This window comes from Danio rerio, chromosome 22 (assembly GCF_052040795.2).
Source record: "Danio rerio strain M-AB ecotype USA chromosome 22, GRCz13ab, whole genome shotgun sequence".
Taxonomy (NCBI): Eukaryota; Metazoa; Chordata; class Actinopteri; order Cypriniformes; family Danionidae; genus Danio; species Danio rerio.
The window spans coordinates 13,778,001-13,796,685 of NC_141042.1; the positions used below are offsets into that span (position 1 = coordinate 13,778,001).

At 35.2% G+C, this 18,685-nt stretch overlaps 1 long non-coding RNA gene across 7 annotated transcripts in view; it reads right to left on the bottom strand.

The window, feature by feature from the left end:
• LOC141380185 (uncharacterized) overlaps positions 1 to 18,685 on the bottom strand; it is a 68,059-nt gene that overhangs the window by 46,098 nt on the left and 3,276 nt on the right. For 3 of the 7 annotated variants that reach the window (XR_015521788.1, XR_015521790.1, XR_015521792.1), the window contains exon 1: positions 4,649 to 4,707. The exons of 1 other annotated variant lie outside the window; for it this stretch is intronic. This is a non-coding gene — a long non-coding RNA (uncharacterized LOC141380185). Of the gene's footprint in view, positions 1 to 4,648; positions 4,708 to 7,955; positions 8,153 to 18,685 lie in introns of those variants that run through there. 3 more of the 7 variants (XR_015521787.1, XR_015521793.1, XR_015521789.1) reach the window with 2 other exon arrangements.

Genomic DNA, 18,685 nt, shown 5'->3' on the forward strand with positions numbered 1-18,685 from the left:
TCATATGCATTTAACTTGATGCTCAAAAACTGAAGTTGTAGGCAGCAATTAAATTATTTAACCCAAAAGGTGGCAACAACCAGCCATCAAAAATATGCCACTTAATAATTCTTCAAAAATGATTCATCTAGCAATGAAACAAGACATTTTGTGGATGAATTACTGAATCATTTATTGAAAATAAGACTAATGTTAGATTGATGAATGATGTTAGATTTATACATTTAGCATTATGAGCAACAGTAAATTTTTCACATGACTGAATATTTTACAAATTAATTTTTATTCTGCAGATTATTTCTTTATTTAATTTTTTTTATATATTTCTCGTAATAAATAGAAAGCCAATGACATTTGTCTCCTCCCCTTTACGCCTGATCCGAAAAAATGGTCTACTCCGTGATCCGAACAGTGAGGTTTGTGATCCGTTAAACCACTATTTAACACCCTCAATAGCAAACAGAAAAATTTAAAGCAGTTAACTAATGCATATTTGTACTGTCTACGGTACATATAAAGTTTAGTAATTCATATCTATACCATCTTACCACAGTGTTTAGAGTATGAAAAGTCTATTAGCAACAAACTCCAGAGACTCTGTGACCTTCAAAAGTCTCTGCACATTAAACTATAATAGTGCAAAGCAGTTTAAAACCATCACACATCGCTTATAAATATCTTAAGCAGTGTTTTAGCGTGTGTATGTGTTTCTAAAATAGTAACAACAAACCACGTACAGCTTACCATGCTTGCATTAGCAAGTTAGCTTGTTTCCCTTTGATCATTCATTATGTTGGCTTTCTCATGCTCGGAGGAGCACTGATAGCCTGATCAGGGGCTGTGTTTTCTCTCCATTTACACAAACAAAAAATGGCAAAGAGGTTGTGAGAGACTCAGGTGGATCTTTCCCAGCAGCCCTTTGAGATAATGAGCAGAAAATGGCAACATGCGCCCGCACACACACACAACATGAACAAATAGCGAGAACACACTTAAACTACAACAACAACAGAACTAAATGAGTCGACTGGGACTACCTGTCTGTTTGATTACATACAAATGCAAGCAAAAGCAAAACAAGTCCCTGCCGACACAACGAATTTAATCTTGAAGATCTACCCACTTTAGCTTTCCAAGCTAATGTTAGCAGTCTGGAAGCGTATCGATTAACATTGCTGGCTCCATGCAGGATTATTTTTATCGTGCATCCTGTTTCAGCGGCTCAGGTGCATTAGCGCTCAAATGCCAGATGCACATATTCGAAATGTTGTCCCAAATCAATACGGTATGCATGTTATGAATATGACCTAATGTCCCCTACACTGTATGACTTTTTACCTTCTGATATTTTTTAGCTTAATTTTAGGTGTCATTGACGGACAGACTATGCTAATACATGACAAAATATACATATGTGAGAGTTTTGATACATTTTATAAAACTATTGTAATTAACGACATGTTAGAGCGACATGGTGGCTCACTGTCACCTCACAGCAAGCTCACTGGTTCAAGTCCTGACTGGGCCAATTAGCACTTTTGTATAGAGTTTGCATGTTCTCCCTATGTTGGCGTGGGTTACCTCCGGGTGCTCCGGTTTCCCCCACAGTCCAAAGACGCGCGGTAAAGGTGAATTGAATAAACTAAATTGGCAGTAGTGTAATCGGTAATGCTCATACTGTCGTGGGAGGAACCTATGTGCCAAGTTGAGCGCTTTACAAGTTTTCAATCATTTTTAAAGTCAAAAAGTATGGGGAGTTGTCAGCTTGAATGTGTAAGATGTGAGTATGGTTAAGTGAGCCGACCAGTCCATCTTTCGGACCAATCAGAAGGACATTGATACTGTAAGTATACCACGAATAAAACAATGTTATCAATGGATGTAGCAAACCTCCCCAAACAAAACTTGCTGCCGAAGGAAACAAAGTCAAGACTTAAATTTCCAAGATGCTGTACATAAGTGCTGTCCTCATGTCTTTGAAATGATACTTTCAAACGTTTAGATGTCATAATTATGTAGTCGACGTAAACGTATATAAGTGGGCTATGACAGTATAAAACACCAACAAAACTATTCATAATGTTAGATGTTTTGGTCAGAAGAGTTCATGTTGTAGCACAGTACTGTACGATCGGTGGAAGTAAACCAGTGACCTAATATTTCACTGGAAATACGTCACGCACTACTGTGTGTAGAGCCTATATCTTTTTAATTATAGCAAGAACATGACTAAGCTAAAAGTGCCAAAAAGACATGCCTAATTAAAGGAATAGTTCCCCCCACAAGTGGTTTCAAACCACTTCCAAACAGTATTGAAACACTTTTCTTTGAAGTTAAAAACCTCCAACCATTGACTTTTACTATAGAAAACAAATACTAGAGATGTCATTAGTTACAGGTTTCCAGGGAGCTATTCCATAAACCAAGCTTACAGAAAAAGATTGGGTTTCATAAATCAAAATTGCGATAGTTTAAACTCAGTTCTGGTAAGTTATGCTGGGAAACTAGCCTGGTCTGGGGCAGGCTAACTCTCAGGCTAAGTCTTAAGTTCAAGCTTAATCAAAGTAATGTTAACATTCACCTGCCGTAATTTGATGCAAATTCATAGTCACTTAATAGAAAATATACATACACCAAACATCTTTTAGATTAGAACGATAATACATTTAAATTCAAATAAGTTATTGAAACGAAATGAATACACACTACAACAGTAACTAAATTCTTTCTATGAGCCCATAAAAATCGGATGCAGAGGCTTTGCAGGGCGTTCACTTTGCAAAGTCCTCAGTCGTTTGGGCATTACAGGCGTGGCGAAGATAAGGGCCATTCGAGGTGGCGGTGGATTAAGAGGGCAGATCCGTGGACTGTTGTTGGGACACAAGTCGGGACTTGATCAACCCCGGCTGAGTCACCTGGGTGAGAGTGTATGATGTTGAGAGACCCGAAGCACCCAATGATCCCAGGATACATCACTGATGATGTGTCCCAAATGCATCCATGAGATGTTTCTTGCATAATTATCTATATTTTTTTAATGTTTTTGTTGTCTGTTTATTATAAAGATATTTTCCTGCAGGGCCGCAAAAACACAAGTGTCAAAGGGAAAGCAGCAAATTGCAGAGGATTCGGGAGCAAATTAAAAATACCGCTGCTTGTGCATGCACTGTACATTGTAGCAATCATTTTAAATTTTTTGTGGTGACGTTAAGCTTATTTTTAATGTCACAGCCTTCTCTCTTGCTTTGTTGCAAACCGTACTGTAGTTTTTGATTATGTTTAAAGTATTATTTGTTTGAACTCTAAAAACAAACTTGGTTCACTCGCTGTGAACAGCTGTGTCTCAATTCAGAGCCCTTTCAGTTCTCGTTGCCATGGTAGCACACAACATAATCGATGCATCTTTACTCGACCTTCAGGGTTTCACGACAGTAACGTGCACGAGCAGTTATCTAGATTATTTAAACTGAACTCAGATTAGTTAGATCAAATGATCATCAACTTGCTGTTATGGAACCAGAGAGAGAAAAAAGCTCAAACAAGTAAATGACAAATTGATCATCTCATTTTACAGCAATCTGTCACGAACGGTTGTTGAACCTGAGTCTCTGGCATGGAGACTGGCGAGTTAAACAAGGATTTATTGAAAAAACAAACAAAAAACTCAGGATGAAGTAACAAAACGGGCAACAAAGGTTTTCAGATGAGGAATTCAAAAAGTAGGGATGGCTGACGTAAAACTGACGTTTCAACACCGTGTCGAGATCCCAAAGCACAAGGGTTTTGAAACACTGCACCAAAGCATGATCCGAAACACTAGATAACATGAATAAAGCAATTCACAACATAAATCAGTTTAGAATCGTTTCAAGACCTGGCAAATATGCATCTGACTAAGAGGGTCAGAAAAACAGTGGACCATGCATGTTGTTTCTGTGCTTCATTTGGCTTTTGGATTCGCATCCCGACTTGTACAAATACTCCGAAATCATTATTTTATGTATTTCAATAATGTTACCATTTTATGGTGTAGTCTTGATAGAATACAGCTGCATTTTTGTAACACTGTAAAACAATAATGAATATTTTTACAGTACTGGTTGGGTTTAGGGAGACACTAATAAAATACAATAAGTGGGAAATTTTATGAATAAATGTAAATAATTCTTGTTAACTTCCGGCCACAACTGTGTCTGATCCAGCAACAACCCTGTTTTATGACCAAAACAAGACATATTTATTCACAAAGTGTTTATTCAGATGTCAGACCAATGTTGAAACAAAACGATACAAGAACAGAGCATTTCAAACTGATATTAAGCATTTCAAATTAGCGGTTTCAGCCTGGATTCAAACCCACTATCCCTGTATGGTAGTCTGGAACTCTCACCGCTCCACTTTGATAAAGCTATTCCAGTGCAATACATTAAAAAAATGACTACTAGGTATCACTGTAGAGGCAGGTTTGAAATGTTAAGAAGCTTCGACACATTTACTTCAACCGTTTCAATGTTTCATGAAGCCTCACTTAGCCCACCACTATCAAAAAGGTACAACCGTATTATAAATATACAAAGAAAATGCGATTGGAGAAAACAAGCAAACAATAGGGCAGCAAGCAACAGGGGGAAAAACTAAAAGCTCTTACTAGATGTAGATCAGGAGGGCAAGGGACCGCTAGGTAAATACACCAGGTACTGACCCAGTGAGGGACAGAGCGAAAATGACAACTTAAATACACTAACTGGAAAAAATCACAGGTGATCGAAATTAGGTAAACAGGAACACACGAGGAAGATCTAAGACCGAGGGGAAACACAGGGACCTCTAGGGAAATGGAGACAAAGTGCAGGATGTGGACACAAACAATTTAACCTTACAATTTCTAATCAAACAAACAGCACGACACATTAAACAGTACAGTTTGATACAAAAACCTCCTAATGAATACCTCTGAATAATTAAAAATCCTACATGCTCTAAATGCTCAGTTTACAACAGCAGCCATTTGAATTCATTCATTTCTCTATGTGTTATTAAAAATGACAGTGAATCATGATTTTTTTATTTATTTTTTGCTGGTGATATGATGATTTGTGAAATGAGCTCTCTAGCTGCGGTTTGTGGGGATGCTCTGTGTTTAAACGCGTCGTCCCCAGGAGAGGCTCGCCGGCCTGCGGCAGACCCCACCGAACTAAAGCAGACTCATTCTGTTCCCCTATAGGGAGATTGGAAAGGGTAGTCATGCATTTAAAGCTGCGGAGACAGCTGGGGAAAACGGCACGTTATCTCATTGAGAAAACAGAGCACAACTGAAAAATGCTCCAGAGGAAATGGAAAGCAAGAAAGAGAGAGAGAGAGGAGGAAGAAGAAGAAGTGGGAGAGAGGCTGTGCTGTTATAGTGACCTTGAAGGTGTGAATTGATAAACTGCAGTGTGGAGTACACTCGCTCAACAACATATGCACTCGCGCATGTACTTTGACAGCCGGGAGCTTAAGAAACCTTTTACATTCAAACTTTATTATTCAAACAGGAAACAAGTTTTCAAGAGTGTTGGAGTCAAATCGGAAATTGTTTGTCTTGTTCTAAAGTGAGCAACATTGTGCGAATCATGCTTTTGGCCGACTACATATAGCGATTTTAACGGGCACCTATTTTAGCACTTTTTTAAGATTAAAGATGAGTCTTTTGTGTCTCCAGAAGGCATCTGTAAAATTCCAGCTTAAAATATCCATCAGATTATTTATTATACCTTTCAGAATATTGAAATTGCTGCTCTGAACACATTGTAGCTGTTTTTGTTGCTTGCACCTTTAATGCAAATGAGCTAGCTCTCTCCGCCCACCATTCCTATGTGCCTGTCAGAGTGTGCCTCAATCTCTGGCTGTCGGATAAACAGCACAGTGACAGAATTGAAGCAGATCTCACGTAACGTTTGTGAGAAATACTACAGTAAGAACTTTTCCAATGATTATTTGATGTATTTGTTGTGGAGTAAATTCAAGCCTCTCTGCAATGACGAGTCACACACAATGTCGTTAAAAAGTTCACACACACACACAGGTGCACATGTTTAACTTTGCACTGTTTTTGCATGGCAAATGTGACAGATTACATCCTAACATCCACTGCTGTATTGATATCCGTTATGTTCATTCATTCATTCATTTTCTTTTCGGCTTAGTCACTTTAATAATCCGTGGTCGCCACAGCAGAATGAACCGCCAACTTATCCAGCACATGTTTTTACGCATTGGAAGCCCTTCCAGCTGCAACCCATCTCTGGGAAACATCCATACACACTCATTCATACTCATACACTATAGACAATTTACCTTACCCAATTCACCTGTACCACAGTTCTTTGGACTGTGGGGGAAACCAGAAACTTGTAAACCTTTAAACTTGTAAAACTCATTCTTGATCACATTTGCTAGCTGAACATATCTTTTATTTCCAGTTGCTTTGTGCAAGTCCTGTCTTGTTGATATGATTGTAAGCATTACTGGAGACATGTTAATACACGGCTTTCAATCAATTCAGCGGGTGGGGAAACCGCGCTCCGTCACATTGTGGTGGGCCTCAAAATGGGAGTGATTTAGATCCCTTTTTAACCTCAGGAATTAAAAAAAAGAGACTTATTGTCTTTATATTACCCCAGTATGGCTGTGGACACACTATACCTAAACACACTTCCCTCCAAACAGCTTTAAAAAGATGATTTTCCCTATATTAAATTAAATAATAAATAATAAAATAGATTTTCCATCCTGATATCATCAACAGTCAATGTAATGCAATGTAACTTAAATTCAACAAAAGGACCATCAAAATAAAGTGTGACCATGCAACTTACCCACTAAATCAAAAAGTTATGAATTGGCATGAGCTAGTGTTGGAGTTTCTGGTTCATGCTGACATTAAGAGGCAGGTAAATTTGGAAAATGAAGTTGAGCTAGTTTCTCTCTGTTGTGACATATATCTGATAAATAACTTATAATAAATGTAGTGATGTATATTTTATATCTAAATATGAATAATTCTATCAAATATATCTGCACAACTATGTGTATTAATATATAATAAATATACTCAATTCATACTTATAACTGTGCCTGGTTTCTCTCTAGGTTTTTATCCTTCACTTTCGTCAATTGGTGAAGTTCTGTTCCTCACCACTGTCACCACTGGCTTGCTTGGTTTGGGACTTGTGGAGCTGCACATCGATGTATTTAATCTTTAGTGTTTGGACTCTAAGCAGTGAAAATTAAACCACACTGAACTGAACTAAACTGAACTTCAACTTTAACAACTGGACAGTTTCAATTTACCAGAACTTCTTTGTTAAACTGATTTGACAATCTACAGTGTAAAAGTGTTATAGAAATAAAGATGAACTGAATTGATTATAATTTGTAAATACAAACTTGTATTTCAGATGCGATTAATCATGATCAATCTATTTACCTAATCAATTTAGTTAACTTAGTCGTTATTAAAAATGTAAATGGATTGAACATAAAACAATAAAAGTTATCCCCCAAAAAAACTAAGAGTTGCGTTGTTTTCAACTCATTTTAAATAAGTAGTTTGAAAAAGCAGCAAAAAAAAAAAAAAATTAATCAATAAGTATTTACAGTTATTATTTTTTTTACGTTTTAGTAATGAGGGTTTGTATAAATAAATGAAAATAAATGTTGCAAAATTCCACATAAAAATATATGAAAATTTCAATAAGAATTGCCCATTTTAAGTTTAAAGATAGTGCCTAAAAATGGATACAGGTCCAGAGTAAGCTACAATACAGATAAAAATCTGTCGCAAAAAAAAAAGAGACCTTTTGAGACTCTTTTCACATCTTACCTCAAGTCGAGTATTCATCACCACAGACAATCCCCTCTGCTCGCAGGGCTGCTGTGTGGATGGTTAATTGTTTTATGTAGGTTGAATTTACCTTGATTTGTCTCCATTGTCTGCGACTGATTGTTCGCCGAGACGGTACTCTAGCGAAAAAGTTGAACTGCAATTAGCGTTTTCCCCTGTAGAGGAAAGCGTTCCTCTGTGGCTCGATGAAGACGAATCGCTCCGCCTCGGCTCTGAGCATGGCAGCCTGTTTTCTTCATCACATTGAGGAACGAGGGATGGGGCCTACTTAAAATTTCGAAAGAACAACAAAGGTATTCATTAAAACAACAGGCTCATTTATCTGCATTGTCTGTCTTTTGTTCACTTCTTTAAAAGCAGCTTTAACTTTTGCTCCAATGAAAGAAATTAGACTATAGGCTATTATGAGCCTTAACTTAGCCCTATGCTAATGTATGCCTATGTATGCTAAACAAGCAAAGCTGTTCTAGATTTTGTTTACATATAACACAATGATAACATTTTAACTTTCTGTTAAGTCTGGTATACAAATAACAAGTCAAAATGATCCTGGTTCTGATTTAGTTTTCTGATTACAGAATTATTAGCCCCCCTTTGAATTGTTTTTTCTATTTTAAATAGTTTCAAAATTATGTTTAACAGAGCATTTTCACAGTATGTCTGATAATATTTTTTTCTTTTGGAGAAAGTCTTATTTGTTTTATTTCGGCTAGAATAAAAGCAGTTTTTAATTTTTAAAAAAAGCATTTTAAGGTCAAAATTATTAGCCCCTTTAAGCTATATTTTTTAATAGTCCACTGAACAAACTATCATTATACAACAACTTGCCTAATTACCCAAACCTGCCTATTTAACCTAATTAACCTAGTGAAGCCTTTAAATGTCACTTTAAGCTGTGTAGAAGTGTCTTAAAAAATATCTAGTCAAATATTGTTTACTGTCATCATGACAAAGATAAAATCAATCAGTTATTAAAAATTAGTTATTAAAACTATTATGTTTAGAAATGTGTTGAAAAAAAATCTGCTCTCCATTAAACAGAAATTGGGAGGGGGGGAATAAACAGGGGGGCTAATAATTTTGTATATTTTCCTCTAATGTGGCCGTAAACATGTTAATAAATGTATAACTTTATAGCAAAATGTATGCATTAACACAGCCAAAATGATCTACAATCAAAAAAGGAGGATGCACAAGGGTTAAGAACACACTAGTTTGTAATAATGCAGTGTAAACACAATGGTCTTCACAAGGACAAAAAAAAAAAATAAAAAACGAACCACAAATTAATTTACCACACCAACTAGGGGTCTAACTGATCATGGTTGATCTGTGATTCATACTAATCACAATCCATGGTTGAGTTTTTTTTTACAATTTTTTTTTCTTACTTGTAGTTTAATTCCTAAATTTGTAACAATCACAGAGAGATCGCCTCCTGCATCATTCAAATCACATGTATGAAAGTGCTTAGGCTTTGCTGTAAAATAAAATGATGATGAAAAAGTTGTGGTAGGTTATTCGTGGTGTTGTGGGTTATTACTACTCTTGTGGGTCATAACTACCCTGATCCAGTTACTATGAGCATTTATGTGAAGCTGCTTTGACACAATCTACATTGTAAAAGAGCCATACAAATAAAGCTGCATTGAATTGAATTGAATTATTAAAGGTGTTTTATGTCACTACTTATTTAGCCTGCAAGTTTGCATTCAGTGTAAGCTGCATGATTAATCATTAAAAGATTAGATCCCAACAACAATGCAAAATCAATTATAAATGATGCTGATTTGCATATGTTTATTATTTCTTCAAATCGCTGCATTCAAATCTGAAAATGCAAAAATCTAGAAAGAGATTGAGTCTTTAGTCTTTTGAGTTAAGTTACAAACGGTCCATAGAAATAGAAGTACTGGGATAACAGTTTATAGATATACATCACTTATGTTTAAGATTTAAATCACCATCATATGCATTTCACAATGCCCAAAAATAAGTTGCAGGCAGCAATTCAATTATTTAACCAATAGGTGATGACAACCAGCCAATAAAAATATGCCACTGAATTATTATTCAAAGATGACTCATCTAGTAATGAAACAAGAAGTTTTTGTCACGAAATGGGGAAAGATCACAATGCAGAAATCCAAGTGCAGCAAAAAAAGACAAAGGTATCCAAAAAGACAGATTTCCAAATCTTGCACAGAACTAGAAGCAAGATACAAAAAACTAGATGATCAGACGAAGTAACTGGCAAAAATCCAAAAACGGGTAAATACAAGGACAGGGTAGGAGTGCTAACAAGTGCTAACAAAAACGAACACAAACAGGAATCCAAGAATAATTGAAATACAAAAAAAAAAAAAAAAAAAAACCTAGATAACCAGACAAACATACCAGACGTGAGGAACTAACAAAATCCTAAGGCAACTAAAACAGAGGACAAGAGGGTTTATAAAGACAGGACTAAATTAACAAACACAAAACAGCTGTAACATAACACAATCAGTAATACAAAGGATTATGGGAAATGAAGTGAAACTACAAAACAAACTAGTGCCCTCAAGTGTCCAGACTAGGGCACTGCAACAGGTGTGACAGTTTTAGGAGTGAATTACTGAATAGGGTATATGCAGAGCTAGTGTTCTTCCCATGCTGATAAACTTCCCGGTGACCTGTTATTGTCAGTTTTTTTCCATTTTATACGATTCCTTTTACAGCATTGATGTTGTAATGTAATCAAAATACAATCAGTTAAACAGACTTTGGCATTTATGTCCGTATTCCTTATTTCATTCATTCATAGTTGCTCAAGCGTAAAACGAGACAAAAAGCCGTTTACTCGCACATGCCCGTCTGAATCGGCAGGTTAGCGCAGAAGCTCCATTGAATATACTGGGGTAAAATAAATGCTCATATTATAACGACATGGCAGGGGGAAATGTAATTTAATGCAGTGCTTCTAGTACAATCTGAGACCCACTTTATATCGGATATCACTCAGCTAGTGGAGATTGCTGATTTTTAAAGAAAACAGACTTTAAACGTGCCGGTTTTGCATTGGAATACAGTTCACCGGTAATTGCAAATTAAAAGTCCTGTTACCATGCTTCGGCATATACCCTATCATTTATTGAAAATAAGAATAAAAATAAATATGGGTTGTACAATGTAATGTTTATTATATTGTTAGATATAATATAATTATAATGTTAGATTTATACATTTAGCATTATAAACAACCGTAGTAGTAATTTTTCACACTACTGAAAATTTAACATAATTAATTTTTATTCAGCTAATTATTTCTTCATTTTATTTTTAATAAAATTACAGGTTTTAAGTTCTTTTTTTTAAAAGCAAAAATGTCTTGCAGTACTGTTTCTGTTTTAAATGGAAAGCTTTTTCCTCCCCTTTTTGGCTGATCCGAAAAATGGTCCGATCCACGACTAAAAAAATGTGATCCGATTCGTGAGATTTGTGTTCCGTTACACCACTAAAATCAACCATAGTTTATCTATAGCATTTGTAGCAGAACAAATGCCAATACAAATGCTAATCACATTTACTATAAAAACATGGTTAATTTCCATAAAGGACATGCAAATTTAACCAAGCAAACACTGACCTCCTAACAATAATTAGCCCTCAGACTCTTAGCCCACTGAAATACCCACACTTGTTCTCTGTGACATTTGTATCTGGCAGTAGCAGCCTAGCATCCATCTTCTCTTGTGTTATTCTCTCTTGAACATCCGCCAAAATTATTAAACTTCCTAACCTAGTGCCCTAGCGTCTACGGTCCACCAGACAAAGTCCTCAGCGAGTACTTTCTCAGTTGTTCAATTTGAGAACTGCTTATCCTAGAGAACCTCACACCACCATGACATATCAAAGACGAAATGGCTTTTCAAGTAGTGTCCGCTCAACCTTTAGCGACGCCGGGGCCATACAATGTCACCGAGGATGTCTTCATTACCCCAGCCAACACGAACTCCAGCGTGAAACAACTCGCCAGTCTTTCACCTTTTGTTTCACGATTATGTAAAGCCCTTTTCGCGCTCACGTCAGTGGAAATCCACCCGGCCGCCAAATAGAACATTTCTAATTTAATGTCTCATCCACTTCACTTTATTTGAACAGTTTCTATCCCCTTCGCCCTCCCTCTCGTGCTTCTCATGAGAGGGACTCGCTAAGCCCAGATTACTTTGAGCTCTCGAGTGGAGTATGAAATGAACACATATCTATTCTTTTGATACTTTCAATAGAATTGAAATGGATTTGCTCTATCAGAAAGGCATGTGCTCGCTATGGAGCGGCTCGAAACGAAGTCCGTCGCTTCTCATTTATGTCATATATAGCTCACTTCAGACTGAGATGAATTCAGACATATTTGGAAGGGCTAAATAAATTTCAGACTAACGTGAATGGAGGCTTTTTTTTTTTTTGCAGGAGGAAAGTTTATTGGCTGGCTTCAGAATGGGGCACATGAACATCCCAGTAATAAGGTAATTCCTTCAGGAACTGCTTGAAGGAAACCGTCTGATTGAGAATTTCTGCTGCTATTTCCCAATATCGGAGTCCGGATTAAAATTTTATTGCTCAGACGCTGCTCCTTCAAAACTTAATGAAGTTCTCGGTAAAGTTTCATGTGCACTACTGTATAAAAGTTTAGGGTTGAAAACAATGTTTTTGAGAAAGGTCTCTTATGGTCGACAGTATACTGTTACAAAAAAACAAAACAATGGTTTTATATATTTTTTAAATAATATTTCATAAATGAGGTAATTCCCAAGATTAAAAATGTAAAAAAAAAAATTAATTAAATAGTAATTGAAAAACAAAAGTTTAAAATACAGTAAAAATGTGATAAATACTACAAATGGGACTCAATAAGTAGGGAAGCACAATATATCAGCCGCCATATCGTTATTGTTATCGTTATTTAAATGCTATTTTTAATTGTTATCGATCCGATATTTAAATTAGGCCGATATCTTTAAGCTGATAGATTACGTAATTGTACAAAACTGTGGCATGGGTGGAACTTGTTCAGACTTGTCCAGTGCACTATAACTAAGCTTTCCCCACATTGTTTATTTGTTTCAAAGTTCGTCCTAATAACCCAGTGAGTAACCTTATTCCCATTCTATATCATTATAGATATGTTTCATTGTGTATTTTGGTTTCTGTCCTCTCAGGAAAAATATAAAATGTGTAAATTAACAGCAGCTATGCACACGTGCTAAATAACTCGTTGGGTTGTTTGTAATCAAGTATGATTATTTGTGATTATCAACACATTGCTTGTCATGTGTTGTTGATGTAAGATTGTATTCAGTTTGCATATTTATAATGATTATAATGAGCGCACTTGATTTCTGTCACCGCGTACACATGTAGTGTTGCGACAAAGCCTTCACAGCAACAAGGGGAGAGAAGTGTGCCAGTCATTGAATCCAGCATAGGGGTTCTGCCACATTCTCCTGTCTTTATATTTTGCACAGTTTTTGTTATAAAATCATCTCTGCTCAGTGCTTAGTTATTGTATATGATTGATTTTGATCACACTGAATTGTGTGCACACGTGTAATGCATCACACAGTGTCTGCAGTTAGAGCTCTTTATCATAAATCTTTTATTGATTATTTTTCCTGCAATTGACATCAAGAATGAACATGGAAGCGTTGTTTGATTGACAAGCAGCATCTACACTTGTTCAAAAGAATCCAAAACACCAAATGGGATGAACATATGCCAAATTTTCTAAAGTAATACTATCTGTAGCTTAGCTTTTTGCTTGTATGATGGCTCTGAACTGTCAACATTTTGTTTTCGGACATTTTATCTTTCTACATATGTACATTACTGTACTTTATTCAAGAACATTTGAGCTGGTTTCAGTTCTTAGTTCCTTAATTTTATATACAATTTATTCATTTTGTTAATTAAATCCACTTTTGTTATTTAACCTATTTTTTATGCAACAGTCAAGATGCATGTTAATTTGCTATGCGAAGAAAAGGAAATCATTTATTTTTGGCATGCGGATTTATGTGAAATCGTGAATATACAGTAGGTCTGTATAACCACCTTGCAATTACGGCTGCATGATTCATGGCAAAAATGTGAATCACGATTTTTTTTTTTGCTTAAAATCAAGATCACGATTTTCTCATGAAAGAAAAAACATATCAAATGCTTGTCGTAATCATAACTCAAAAATGCGATTAAATTTAAATAATGTGCGCTAAAGTTTCACTTTCACTTCCGAGTGCGGCTCATGGCTGCTGTCACTGTGAGAAAAAACACAAAGGTGCAAATCAAACCTCCCGCACAGCAACAAACTGAACGTTATTTACAACTTCATTGCCTGTTATTCACAGCCTATGGAGGTTGTGTTCACTAATGTAGGTGTCATGCGTTCATGCGCACGTTCTCAGTAGTCAAACAGCTTGCAGACAGCTCACGTGTGATTTCGTGGCCACGAATACATCATTACATGAGGACAGAAATGACATTTCTGGGTGAATTATACCTTATAAATACAGTATGTGACACTTTAAATGCCCTTTGAAGGTGTCAGTGTTGCTGCGAAGTTTGTCTTGCTTCTCACCTGACCTTGAATATATAATTGGCTGAATAGTAGAAAAGCTGAATTAAGATCGTGCGTAGGGTCGAATCGAGATTGTGATGTTTTTTCAATGAATCCTGCAGCCCTCCTTGCAATTTTTAAATAATTGCTTTTTTTGCCATTCAGTTCATAAAATTTTAAGAAGATTTTTATAATTTTATTTTTTAAATAAAAACAGTTGTTCACCATATAAAAACAAAACATTTTAAACTATTTATAATTATCATATATATATATATATATATATATATATATATATATATATATATATATATATATATATATATATATATATATATATATATCAGTTATCAGCCTCCAAATCTTATCAGTTATCGATTTCAGCCCAAAAATCCATATCGGTGCATCTCTATTTATAAGATTTCATTAACAATCCAAATTTGATTAGAATAAATAACATTTAAAATAATATAAATATAAAAAGTTCAAAATCTGAATAATTGTATAAACAGTAAAAATAATTAAATTGTTTTATTTTAATTATCAGAAAACTGATTGGAATAAATAAATATCTATCTATTTTATTTTTTACTTTTGTGCAGATTCTTGTTCTTATTTGCATGTGAAACTTTTTTTTTTTAATTACAGTGCTGTTTTCTCCATTTGTTCTCTACAGAACCTGAGAGCACAATCTCATCTGTGATCATTTTTGTCCAGACTGGCCGACAGGTCTTGCTTTATTTATTAAAACTGCAGAATGAATTACTCCAAGTCTCATATCCTCCACAGAGGACAACCCAGAAATGGCAAACCGCACACCAATATTCATTCACTCCACTTTCAATTACAAGGCGACTACAACCACATCTGACCGACAACTGACATCAAATCCATTAACTTCGGCTTTTTCAGGGTTTGCACTCTATTTCATTATGCTTTATCAATATAATTTTGTCAGAAGAATTTAGCATCGATTAAGCAATGTTTCCATCCATCCAGAGCACGACTACAAGAGTAAGGCACCAACAGATTAAATTCTGCAGGAATTCTTAGCAGAGCTATTTCTTTAAAAGGAAGATTTCTAAATGTTCCATAAACAAAATGAATAGGACTGACAGGATTTCTACTTATGAGACGAGTGTGTCTATAATAATAATTCACATTTTCAGAAAACTGTAAAGCATACAGCACAAGTCAGTTTCATAGCAACAGATCCATCAAAATAATCCATCATATTTAGTTTTCACTTTGAGAAAGAGTTAAACCATCCACTTCTCTCTGAGGTGAATGACAAAGAAAACAGTACAAAACAGATTTCACTGAAGACTAAAGGTAACTGCCATCAGATTCCACATTAGCATGTAGCAACAAGCAAGACTTGGTTTCGAGCATAGATCTCAAACTTGATTCCTGGAGGGCCGCAGCTCTGCACAGTTTTTTTTCCAATTCTTAAACACAGCTGATCCAATTAATGAAGGTGTTCAAGACTACTATAGACTATTAAGCAGGTGTGAGTTGGATGTGGTTGGAGCTAAATTATGCAGAGCTGTGGCCCTCCTGGAATTGAGTTTGAGACCATTGGCTTAGATTTGTAACGGAACATGTCCTAGCCAGGATTTCTGCTTTTTAGTTTTGTTTTCATACCTGCTAAGGGTAATGACTAGGGATGTAACAGTATCAGAATTTCACGGTATGGTAATAGCTCGGTATGTATGGCACGGTACAGTATTTATTGAGTAATTTACAGGAAAAAGGTAAAAAGACTCAAAAAAAGTGCCAAAAGTACTTATTTACCTGAACATATCAATGACTTACAAATTAGCCATCTATCTGTAAGTTTTGAAACAGGAACTTCAATTTTTCAATTTTAATAACAAAAAAACTATTAAAACATGTAGAACAAATAAAGTTTCAATTTAGTATTGTTGAAAACTCATCACATTAAACATTTAATCACTCACTAACTTGGATAGAGATGGGTTTTTTTAAAGAAAAAATATCATATAAATATAATCTGGCAAAAGCTGGTATCTCTGGGCATTTACAATGTCCCTGCAACAGAAAAAAAAACCTCTCATTTGGGACTGAGGTTTCTGGGACAGAGAGATATGATTTAGCCAAGGTTGACCGCAGTGGGTAACGCTGTGCATTGTCTTTCCACCACTTGAGAGGACAAGCCATGAGTGAGATAGAGGTCTCTTTGCGGTACAAGTCAATGTCTGCATCAATCTAACAAGTGTGCTGTGTTCTGCAGTCCCCATGACTGTTTTTAGTTGTATTCCCCGACTTATATTTCACCAGAGTCTGGCAGTGCCTGCATACCGTTTTTTTCTTTGTCTGTCACCTTTTCTCCTTTTCGTATCTTTTTAGAAAGAAACCGAAATACTTCAACAAATCCGATTTAAAACCCGCTTTAGGTTCACACACTCCATTTCCGCATTACTGGATCTGTAGTGACAACAGATCGCAAACGATGATGGCCACGCCTAGGCTGATGGAAATTGTAATTCCCGCTACCTCCCATTTGCTTCATTCGCCCAAGCAAACTTTTCTCAGAAATATAGTTTTATTGAGTCATGTGCATACGGTATTATTGAAAAAAATTACTATTGCGGTATGACGGTATTTACAATATTGTTACATCCCTAGTAATGACTTAATAGTAGTTTGACTAATAATCTGCAGTAATTATTGAAGGTGAGATCTACAGAAAACAAACAATACGGGATGCAAACAAGCGTACACATGTTCACTCAAGTAGCACTGCGCACTGATCACTTCATGACATTAAAATACCACAAGAGCCTATCCAAAGTATAAGTAGTATGTTGTATGATAAAAACGGCAAGCTTAAAATAAAATACTATTAAATTAAAAAAAGTTTTTACACTGCTTGATGTTGTTTATCGGCTTCAATTCAATTCATTTATATTTCTATAGCGCTTTTACAATGTAGATTGTGTCAAAGCAGAATAACATAAAAGTTCTAGAAGATTGAAACTGTCAGTCCAGTTTTTAGACTTGCAGTTCAGTTTAGTTCAGTTCAGTGTGGTTTAATTTTCACCACTGAAAGTCCAAACACTGAAGACCAAATCCATCAATGTGCAGCTAAACAAGTCCTAAGCCAAACAAGCCAGTGGCGACAAACAAACTTCACCAATACAAAATTTCACCAATCGACCGGCGAAAAAGGGTTCATTCAAATAATAGGAGATAGAAAAGCATTTGCCAAATAAACTCTTACTGTACGTATTGAACATTACATGCACTTGACCAATCAGCTGTCTCCATTAAGCTTGCCTCATTTACTTTTGCTTACTAGGTTACAAGCAGTTTTAACAACTAAATGGAAATGTACTTAATTACGGATGCACAATATATCATTTCAGCATTGATATTGCATTGTTTGTGTCTACAGTAGTCACATTGCAGGATCCACAATGTCATGTAGGAATTAATAAAACTTGACCTATGGTAATAGGTTTTAATAGTGTGAGAGACTTTCGTTTTAATGTATTTTTAAGCCCTGTGACTAAGATTTCAAGCAAATTGAAATCGTATTTAGTGTAATTTATGCATATGCACTCGCCTAAAATGATAAATACTTTCTAAATAGAGTTACTCAAGTCATCGTGTGAAATTATATTCAAATCACAATATATACTGCAAAAAAAAAAAAAAAAAAAAAAAAAAAAAAAAAATATATATATATATATATATATATATATATATATATATATATATATATATATATATATATATATATACATATTGCAATGTCAGTTTTTTCTGAAAGGACATTTTCACAGTCTGTCTGATAATATTTTATGTTCTGGAAAGAGTCCTATTTGTTTTATTTCGGCTAGAATAAAAGTAAAAAAAATAAATAAATTAAAATATTTTAAGGTCAAAATTGTTAGCTCTTTTAAGCTTTTTTTTCGATAGTCTACAGAACAAATCATCATTATTCAATAACTTGCCTATTTACCCTAACCTGCCTAGTTAACCTAATTAACCTAGTTAAGCCTTTAAATGTCACCTTAAGCTGTATAGAAGTCTTGAAAAATATCTATTCAAATATTATTTACTGTTATCATGGCAAAGATAAAATAAATCAGTTATTACAAATTAGTTATTAAAACTATTATGTTTAGAAATGTGCTAAAAAAAATCTCTCTTAAAGAGAAATTGTGAAAAAAAAAATC